Below are 11,743 nucleotides of genomic sequence, written 5' to 3' on the forward strand. Positions count from 1 at the left end.
GATCCAAGGTGTGTAGAGGGAGTACGCCCCTTCCCCCTTTGATAGATAGAAATAATTATTATATCATGTTTTTTTTTCACGATTTAATATGAATTACGTTCCCCTTTAAAAAATCCTCGATCCACCCCTGCATATTGCAATTGACAATTATATACTTGACCAACGTCACTAAAATGTAGAACGGTCTTTTGTGGTGAGTTGTCTCGTTGGCAATTATACCACATCTTCTTATCTTTTTTTATTTTGAACATTTGTCAATGTACAATAACAATTACACAATGGAGAGATAAAAGAACCGTTTATTTATAAAATTATTGATAAGATAATCACTATTGTATTTTCTAGATGGCCTGGGACTATTATACTAATTTATATTTAGTATAATAGTTACATGGAGGGGTAAAAAGATTTTTAACGCGTTATTATTGTGATCCTTTCCGCCTTATGGGAATTCATTTTCTAGGGCGATTCTGCATGCATATATATTTGTCTAATTCTCTTGCTTTATAATGAACATTTAGTTTTTTTGCGCATGTCACAAGTCAGGAACCTCTTGTCTTTGTTAGTCTTGCATGGTTTTTTACTTTTGATTCATTTATATGTTTCGGAGTTTAGTGTGACGTCCATTAGCTGAACTAGTATACATTACTGTTTTTTCTCGCTGTGTTAAAGACCCATTGGTGGCCTGGGGCTGTTTTCGACGCATTCCCCGTTTCCATTCTCAATTTATTTTATTTAGTGTTCAGAATATTTATTTTCAAACGATCATACTACCCTCCTATTTAGAGTGGAATATCTATTAAGATAACCATCCTGTTGTCCAAGAAAATCACATATCAAATGTGTGTCCTTCAATTTTCAAGGCCGTACACTATCCAAATTTGAACACTTAAATTTACATCATGCATGTAAAAAAAACTCAAATTGTGTTACAAAACCTTCGTTTCTTTGTATTTCGCCGTTAAGAATTTGTTTTATATACAAAGCAAAATCAAAATTATTTTTGTTCCATTAAAGCAGGGATTCAAGTGTTTACGGATTCAAATAAATAATAAATAATCCTCTGAAAGAAATCGTTTTCCAACGAGCCATCAAACTCCTGTTGAACGCCGGATTTGAATTTATGCATATTCATTTTTTTCTATGACAAAACCGGGTAATACAAATCGACAAAACTGGGTCCTTCAATTTTGACATGACCCATTTCTTTCGTTTCATGCACAGAAATACAAATATTGACGTGCTCAAAGTGATTAGTCTTGCAATCTCCGTGTTAATATCTTTCTTTCCGTACAAGGTGTACAATTTAAAGAGAAATTAAACAAATTCGAAGCAAGGTTCACTCAATTCCCCATTTTGTTGTGCCTTTTTACTTATTTCTCAGTTTATCTAGAACGGTTGTAGAAAATATTACATATCACAATCGAAAATAGTTATATGTGTATGTATATTCTTCAATATCATAAAAATAACAAATAAATAAACAGAAATCCTACCTTTTCTCTGTCTGTTGATGATCCGTCACCGTACCGGATATTAGATACCATTGAGTCCAAACATTTGTGCTGGGGTAGTATAGACACAGTGAATTATGGGGCGATTTTTCGGGTTGAATTTAAAAGGGGCAGCTATAGGAGGATTTTTAAAATAAAAATCATGGCCTGAGAAGAACTGGGGGAAAATCTTGCCTGAGACAGGATTAAAATCAATATATTGCAGAGTATAACTGTTTGTGTTTAGACGTTATGATAAGGGAAAAATAGATTTAAACTAGAAGTTATTATCATTAATTGGTGTCGCATCATAATATTGACTACCGGTGATTTAAAACGGGACACTGTGCTTTAAAACGGTCAAAGAGAAGAAAACTCCAATCAGATAAAATTTGAGCAGGGTTTTCCCATGCCTAGCACGAGGATAATAGTGGCGAAGTTTAAGAAAATGCAATTGGTATGAATGACGTGGGACGACGAAAGATGGACTCATAAAAATGACAATAGGCAATGACAAAAAGAACAGATAAAAAAATATTGTAAAAAATTTGTTTACAAGTATCCAAACTTTGCATGGAACTAGCAGGTCCGAATGATGGCGCTAATTCTTACGTCTTTATTGAAAAAAAATATGTAAGATGGTTTTAAACAGAATTCAAGTCCATCACTAAAATTCTGAATCAATACAATATATGCCAATCTTAAGGACTAAAAAAAAGTACTTAGTCAACATTGGATCGTATCATACTAAAATCAAGATATTCAACTTCATTGGTTTAAATTTTTTTACAATTTAAAACGATATTTCAGTTTAATTCAAAGCCAGTAAAACTACTCCAACAATCTGCACGAATTGCCTCACGTCCTTCACCAGTTATCTCAGCTACTCTGATGATATCTCCCGTCTTCAAATGGGCAGATGAAACAATAGACCCGATCTCATTTGTGCCCCTAGCGTACCCTCGAGCGACTTCGTGATTGTTCTTTAGAAGCAGTAAATGAGTGCTGCCACTTTGTGCCTTGAAAGAAACTGCAAAGTAATATATTCCGTTTACTGGAACAGTAAACCAACCGGTATGTGCACTAACCACCTCCTTCATTTAAGTAAACCGTATCAAACTCCAGCGTTTGTAAGGGGGATAATCCGATGTCAGTTGTCCGTGTTACGGAAAAGGCAATTGATCCAAGTTGTGTTGGCTGGATTTCAATATCTAAAAAATAGTTAAATATCACTCTAATATTACACGTAGGTCTAAAGATGCATATCATTATTTGATTACAATGTTGACTTTACATGTCAGTCTCTCTAATCTGTTTTTGCTTTTAGTCGCGTGTGTGTGTGGTTTTTGTACATTTTTAAAAACGTTATGCTACTGGCATGTAGAAGGTCAAATATACAATCAATCATACCATGAAAATAAATGTCATATTTGCAATACTAAACAATAGTGTATCATAATATTCAGCAGGCGCAAAATTTTCTCATTTATTGAAGAAAAAAAACAACGAAAGCGTACATTAACCTTAACAGACAATCTGCCAGAAAACCATGCATAAAGCTCCCAATGTAATATCATATTGATCTAAACATTTTCATCCATGATACATTCATAACAAATACTCTATATGTAAACTATTCAAAACAAAATATTCAATGGTAGTCTCTTTATGGAGCGCCATCTATAAATAGCCATTTATGGTCAAAATAAATCTGAAATTTGGCTGTTGGGTTGTTTTCTCGTTAACGTATCTATCCCACACGCACAGTTATATAAATATTATAGGCATTAAATGATTAAATAGAAGAAAACTGCAGGTTGTATTTAAGCAATATGACTTTGCGCTCAACACGTTTTACATATTTTTAAACAGGGGCCTCGGTGGCCGAGTGGTCTAAGTAGTTACTACTGTAATCACTAGCCAGTAAACACTGAGGTTGTGAGTTCGAACCCCGCTCGTGCGGGTGCATTCGACTCCAATCTTAATTGACTAGGATTGTCAGTTTTCCTATCGAAGGTCGGTGGTTTTCTCTGGGCACTCCGGCTTCCTCCACCAATAAAAACTGGCCGCCACGAAATAGCCAAAAAGCGGTGCTTAAAAGTGGCGTTAAAACATCAAAAATAAAAAAATAAAATCATATTTTTAAACAAACCTTTTGCAGATATGCAACTTTCAAGATGTTTCCATAGTGAATGACAGTTTTTTTCTGGCAGCCCGTATGATAACGAACATAAGATTAACAGTATCCACAATCGTGACATCTTATTTTCCTTTTGGCTGAAATTGAATACAAGGAAACCTTTTCCCTGATAAATGATACATGCACAGCTGTCTAAAAAAGAAAAAAGAAAAAAAAACGCTGAACAAACAGGATTATCGGGTATTGATTATTTTAGCATTCATTGTTTTACTAAGTTCGATATTTTATTCCTGTAATAAATTACAACAAATCAGCCAGTACCGTAGCATATGTTTCTTAACAATTTCTAAATGGGTCAATAAATATTTCAAGAAAAGTAAAATATATCATAGATTTGTGTTTGGCTTCCAGCATGCTGCACAACGATTCAATCAGCAATCAACTTAAATGTTGCGAGAACATTTCCTTAGACAAAGAGAGTCGCGAAACAAATAATCATCGAATGGCATGATCTTGTGAACATAATATATAATTTTATCCAATGGCTATTCTCGTAATTACAGTTTCTGTTGTTCCGTTGTTTTCCTGTTATAGTTGATGTGTTTCCCTCGGTTTTAGTTTGTAACCCGGATTCGTTTTTGCTAATCGAATTATGACTATTGAACAGCGGTATACTACTGTTGCCTTTATAATGCATAAGTCGAAGAAAACCAGGCAGAGTATGAAAAATTGAAATGTTAAAGCGTTTGTTATTATTTGATTTTAAATGAACTGCCTTTTATGAATGTGACTAATTGCTTTTCCAAAAGTAGAAATAATTTCCCCAAGTTTATCATCAACATCATTAATTGCATTTCAAGCGTACCCTGATCTTACTCCTGCCTCTTAAGATATATTCTGTTATTAACCATAAATAAAGTCTGTCCTGTTCGGCGCAGGCTTATGCGCTGTTTGATAGGATAGTTATGCCGTTTGTAATTGACAGTTGCGCATCGGTTTTTTATGATATTTGCGCTTTTTCTACAGGACATTTGAGCTTTAGTGTTATTACTGCCTTCCTTTTTTATCCGTGCTTTAGACCAGCAGATTTGGGAACTGGTGGAATTAAGGTCACATTATTAACAATTTAATTCAATTAACGTCATAATAAATATAAAATTAGAAGAAACAAATAAACATTGAACACGTACAGTCATCATAGGTCTGCTTTGGCTTGATACTCGTAGTCCAAAAAATGACTAAAATGTTGATCCCGTAAGCTGTCCAAACACGAATTAATCCTACATCTGAAATAAGTATTCCATAACGTCTCTCTTTCAATTCTAAACTGAGGTGATGGCTCATCAATTACATATCTAATTTTAGATGTAGTTGACTGATTGCCTTCAAACAGATATAATGACATGATGAGTTAAGTGAAACTGTTTGTTCTAGTGATTCTGGAACATTAATGTTCGTTTAATGTGTGGTTGATGTTATTAAGACTGTCCTAGTTTTTCAAATCTGTAACATCATATAATTGCCTCTCGAAAGCAAGAGGATTTTTTTTCAAACGGAATATTCATTTCCCCTTTTGCGAGTCTCGCCTTTTCATTTTGTTTTGTTTTGTGTATGGTTACATGTATTTATTTTCAGTTCATACCAGGCCAGACTATCGATTTCAAAATCTTACTGCCACCGGGCCACCCCCCCCCCCCGGAATATTAAATGGTCGTCCCTTTATTGATAGTCTTGAAATATCGTTCTATCATTTACTGCCGTACAAGGCCTATTCCATGTTTATTTGCCTTTCACGTATATTCCATAATGAAATATCTTTCAAAGTCTTCCTCATATTGATTGACTTTATAAATGGTCATTTCATTCATTGACTTGCAAAGCCAATCCCCTTTTTTGTTGCAAATAAAAAAAAAATATGCCAAGAATATTCCATTATTAAATGCTTTTCAAGTTCTATCCCGTTATTCACTTATTTATAAGGTCCATACCGTTTTTAGGTGATGTGAATGTCCTTTCAAGTCTATCTTGTAATTTGTTGCCCTTTACGATCTTTTAGAGTAATGTATTGTTTTTTTAAATTCATTTCCGGCGTACAAAATTTTAATCCTGGTATCTATGATGAGTTTATTTACAACCACTGGGTCGATGCCACTGCTGGTGGAGGTTTCTCCCCGAGGGTATCACCAGCCCAGTAGTCAGCACTTTTGTGTTGAAATGAATTATCATTGATATGGTATTAGTTATAAATTTTTAGAAAAATACTTAGGATTTTCTACCCCCAGGAATAGATAACCTTAGCTGTATTTGGCGAAACTTTTCGGAATTTTTAATCCTCAATGCTGTTCAACTTCGTACCTTATTCGGCCTTTTTAACTTTTTTGATTTGAGCGTCACTGATGAGTCTTTTGTAGACGAAATACGCATCTAGCATTTTAATCCTTGTATCTATGATGAGTTTATTTCAATTCAAAATCCAGGTGATTATAAATTGTTTATTTCGTTCTAGGGTTTTAATGATTGCCTTTGCAATGTTTTTGTTTTCATTTTACTGCCGTCTTTGGATTTTGATCTCAATGATGATCGAGGTCCAGAGTTTTCACCCTTCTGGTAGTAAAACACATGCTTTAGAGGAGTGTCTGTTTAGCTGTGTGGGAGGTATACATACTTAGATAGAATGCGGACGTTATATTCGATGCCTCGTGTAGGGATAGTATCACAGGAGTCCGCAGGTGCCCTGTTTCAAGACGAAAATTTGTAACTTTTTTAACTGCCTTTTGTATTTAGGTATTTATTGTTAATCTGTTCTTGTCCAGAATATGCATGGATAATTAAAAACTTGACGTTAGGCAAACAACAAACAATCTTTTATCCTTACATGCCAAGAAATTGCCTCCGTTGAAATTCTGCAAACACCCCATAGAGCAAATTACATGGATGATTAATATTGACCATTTGGTATATGGCCGTGTTCTAAGCGATAGCTAGCTATAAAACCAGGTTCAATCCACCATTTTCTACATGTGCATAAGAAAATGCCTGTACCAAGTCAGGAGTGTGACAGTTGTTGTCCATTCATTTGATGTGTTTGTTTTTTTGATTTTGCCATTTGATTGGGGACTTTCCTTTTTGAATTTTCCTCGGAGTTCAGTATTTTTGTGATTTTACTTTGTACCTGAAGGTCATAAATTAATTTGTTGAATGAAATCAAATCTTTAGCTATACTAATGAGTTCCGTAGGAGGTCGACCGGAATTTTTAGCGAGGATTTCTTGGCATGTAACAGATAGAAAACTCAGGGTTAGAATTCATAGAACAGAAATGGGACAGTGGCAAATATTTCATGTATATTTTGAACACAGAGAGAATTACCCCGGCACCCTTTGCCAAAAAACAACCATTCTTTTTCTTATTTGTGCCTTCGGACTTTATGTTTTGAATTGTAGTTTCACTTTCCATATTCGATATTTATTCAAATGTAAGCTCCACGTGGTAAAAATCACGTGATGTAGGAATACAGTATCTTGGAGTTAGTCTATTTCTTTCTTTTCGGGCGGGGACTCCAAGCAAACAACATGCATGTGTAAAACGGCACTGCAGATTCGTATTAAATAAAGAAAGTTGCCGGTCCGGTACATGAATAGATTGGTTAGAAAGCAAGGTTTTAATTTTAATTAGATTGAAAAGCTTAATTCGAGGGTTGAAAATAGAGAGCACAAAAAAAGGGTGAGGTGTTCCACAGGGAATATTTTTATCTTATGAACTCTACATTTGAAAGGTTTATTATCTTTTTTATTTAATTAAAAGAGAGAAAAACAAATGTAAGAAAAACTGTGAATGGTCTTTCTTCCTTTCTCCCATGCCAAGAAATTGCCTCCGTTGAAATTCTGCAAACACCCCATAGAGCAAATTACATGGATGATTAATATTGACCATTTGGTATATGGCCGTGTTTTAAGCGACACGTAAATGAAGGTCATAGATTAATTTGTTGAATGATATCAAATCTTTATCTACTAATGAGTTCACGGCGTAGGAGGTCGACCGGAATTTTTTTAGCAACGGGATTTCTTGGCATGATAATTATAGGAAGACCTTTTTGGTTGAATTTAAAAGGTACCGCTATAGAAGGATTTTTAAAATAAATATGGCCTGAGAAGAACGGGAAATTAAAAAAATCTTGCTTGAGACAGGATGAAAATCAATATAATGTCCAACATAATGCCGGAAAATCTGAGTGCAAAGTTGTAAATAAAATAGGTGACTTAGCAAAAGGTGAAAATAAATACTCAGTTTGCGAGAAATAATTCCCTTATGCCTGGCGTCATTTTTAATATTCCGAAGACATGATTTTATTGTGTTGAACGTAAACCATGCATACAAATGAAAATCTTTCAATGGTACAGAGTTCATTAAGTTACGCAAACGACCTTTTTGACCAGAGGTAGCTTCTATTGGTCACCTGATTCTGTCACTACGATCATCATATCTTAAAATCTAGAAAAAATAATAAAAAAAATGTTTATGATATGTTTCAGTTGCTTTTATTATATTCAAAAGCATATCATATATATAAAGCCTTTAAGCGAATTCGAATTCTTACCATGTGGTTACCAACATCTGCATAAAAATTCAACTTTTGACTTTTCTTCTATAAATTTCTCGTTTTTGCCTTTTTTATGTCATAAATATATGGGAATCAAGTCATTTAAAATGTTTACAGGTCCTAGGGCATACAAATTACAAACTTTAATGCCTTTTAATGTGCATTGCATAGAGCAATGGCAATTAATAACATGAACATAATTAATTCAAATCAGTCACTGTGTATCTTATCTAAACCAACACCCAAACTTTTTTTCTGAGAACTCTGATGAATGCACGCTGAATGTTGTGGGTTGTGTGAAGTGAATATAAAGTTATAAATACGAATATAGGAATACAAATAAAAAATATTCGTATTCGGTTTTGATTTAATTGGCTGAATGATTACTGGCGTTTCACGCCAGTTTCTGCACTATTGGGTATATCGTGGCGTCCAGTTTTTATTGGTGAGGAAGCTAGTGTCCGGAGAGGAACACCGACCTTCGACAGGAACACTGGTAATCCTTGTTAATTAAGATCGGGAGTCGAACGTACCGTGCTGCCACGGCATCCGATTTAATTGAAAGGGGTAGGATTAAATTCAAGACTTTGCACATAAGACTTCATCAAATGAAGCAATTAAAAAAAAAAAAATTAAAGAAAAGAAAATATTTCTTTAAAAATGCTTCTCGCTCTCACTGTTCCAATGTCTTATACCGGTATTTTGACAAGAGCGTGAAGAGATTTTGTGCCATTAATCAATAAACTATATCCCTTATTTCATATGCTTAAAGTCAATGCGAGATCCACTGAAATCAGAAATCTAATACAGCATGTTTAAGATGCCTTTTAAATTAATTTTCACTGAAATCAGAAATTAATAAAACAGCATTCTTAAGATGTCTTTTATACACAATTTTCTATATTCATAACACGTATATATATAACACGTCTATTTGAGAAAAATGACACAAAAATCCTATTAAAACGACAACATTATCATTTAACATATCGTGCACATGCTTCTAATCCATGTAGTTGCTATACAGTATTCAGATTGCACATTTTTTTATTTGTAATTATTTTTCATGAAACATATTTTTATTATTTAACGAAGGGCAAAATATAAAAATAAACAAATATTTACTGGTTTGATGACCAAACATTAATTTGAATAATATAAAATGCGACATCATTCACGCTTACTTTTAGTACAGCTGTTAAAATGTAAAACGTTTTTTGTGGGGTCCTTCTGAGTTAATTAGACCTTAGTTATTGCTAACATCCTGAATAAAATAACCGTAAAATTTGAAATGGCTACATAAAAGAGACAAAAATCATTGTTAAATGTCTTTCCAAATGAATTCACATCAAAGAGTAAGGACTAATAAAAGTCGTAACCGTCACACTATTTGTTTATCTCCTTTCGGGAAGTTTTAGCAACTCGTTTGAATGATGAATTTATACCCGGCTTGTAAGATCTTGTAAGACAAAACGACCTGAACTAATTGTTCTTTTAACAAATAGCGGAATAAATGAATTCAAACATAACACTATCACTTATCTCACGAGATTTAGAGCATCTCACGTTACCATCGTCTTCTTTTTAAGCCTACGTGTTTTCATACTTCATAATCACTTCAATTGATTATCAAAGATAAGTCAATAATATTGTCATCAGTAAGTGTGGCATCTTTTGTTTTAGAGGTTATTTGCACTTTTACATATCTATAACATCGACGTATTAATTACTTAATTGAAAAAGGGAATAGCTTATGTGTATAAACAATCCCACAAGATGCAAAAGACGTTTAATTAGTCAGATGCTTTTAACTGGACGACAGTTATTGTCCCATTGTCGAAGTTATAACAAGGCCGTAGATCTTTTCACTGATCTATATTGACTTTTTATATAATAGTCGTCATCAAGTAAATAAACGGTTGGAGTCGTTGATCAAGTCCAAGAGAAATAACTCAAATCTATTTATATAGACGTCTTTATTTCAATACATTCAGTCCATGTCACCTTATTTTTCCATTATTCAATTCCAAAATGTTTTAATAACTTTATTGATCGTTTTGTCACCATGCGGGATTATAGTAAAATGGTAAATTTTAAAGTTAACAATTTTGGAATTAGTTTTAGCAGAGACATATATGTCTCTGGTTTTAGTCTGAATAAGCCTGCAAATATAGAAATGAAGTTTCAATTTTAAGGAGTGTAAATTTTATTGCATATGACTTCTGAACTGCACAAAATTAGCTTACGACGTATTCCTCAAGTCAAATTTACTTTAGGATTTCTGTGAAGACAAAATAAACAGCATTTGAATAATTTAACCGAATATTTAATAAAGTTAAGGATAATAGAAAGTTTCTCATATAAACGATTGACACCAGAGATTCTCTTGATTGACACAAAGTGTTCACGAAAACATCTACAATTTAAAAATTACTTTTTTAAAAGATGATAAGAATCACTACATGCCTGCCTTCTGTTAACATTCTGAAATAAATAGATATTTGATAGATTTATTCTCTAGAATACTACCTACTTCTGGTGAAGAAAAAAAAACGGCATCAACTTACTATCACTAATGTCACATACAAGTTAAAATTTGACACACAATGGTGACATCGACAAAATAAATCTTTACTTTTATAGATAATTAGAATTACTATACCTACCTAATTGTGATTTAATATTCAAGAGGATTGTTTTTCTTTGAAGTATGGTATTGTGTTAGAAGAAGGACAATCTTTTTATTAATCTCGCATCTTTGAATTTTTCCGACCAGCATGTAGGAACTGGGAATGTCCGGGCAAAGGGAGATAACGCTAATAACATTAGAATCATATCGGATTTGTTAAGAATCGCAGAATTCCACTAGTAATATGGACTTCTGGTATCAGTAATAATGTTAACGGGAACACAAAGGTGAAAGTTGCAGACTGCATAACGGTCATAAAAAAGTGGATATGTCTTTTCATCTAAATATCTAGTAAAAATATTTGTGAGGTCACAGAATTCTACTATTGGGAGAATTAGCTTTCAAAGGTTTATAAAAAGTGCATTTCCAATAAGCGAGGAGAAAGTAAATTTGTGATAGGATAAAAACAATTGAAATAGCCACCTGTACAATCTTAATTAGATCTCTTTCTTTTAGAGCCACTTGTTTTCCTTAAAATCGGCAAAATCGTTCCTTCAATATTTGGTGCTCTATTTCCACCGTGTTGTTCCTTCGTGTTACTATACAGCATCCTAATTGTTCCATACAATGTTAAACAGTTTATGATTTTTGGTCTGTAGAATTAATCTTTTAATAGAGGATGTGTTCGATCGAATCCAGGATATACAACATTAGTATGCGTCCCCAATGTACTAACAGTGGAAAGGGAAAAGCAACTGTTTTCTCAATTCTCCGTTTATAGTCGTTTCTTTGTATTAGACATTATCTATAAATCTCAAATGTCGAAACTGGTGCTTATATTGTGTTCTCTACTGCATGACTAGCAATTTTAATCCATGG

General features: G+C 33.5%; 1 protein-coding gene and 1 pseudogene across 1 annotated transcript in view; both read right to left on the reverse strand.

Annotated features, from left to right (window-relative positions):
- LOC127716584 (regulatory factor X-associated protein-like) overlaps nucleotides 1–11,743 on the reverse strand; it is a 270,907-nt gene that overhangs the window by 203,931 nt on the left and 55,233 nt on the right. The gene's annotated exons all lie outside the window — the stretch shown is intronic.
- LOC127716586 (heavy metal-binding protein HIP-like) lies at nucleotides 2,300–3,754 on the reverse strand (annotated as a pseudogene).

Source organism: Mytilus californianus, unplaced genomic scaffold, assembly GCF_021869535.1.
Source record: "Mytilus californianus isolate M0D057914Y unplaced genomic scaffold, xbMytCali1.0.p SCAF_9, whole genome shotgun sequence".
Taxonomy (NCBI): Eukaryota; Metazoa; Mollusca; class Bivalvia; order Mytilida; family Mytilidae; genus Mytilus; species Mytilus californianus.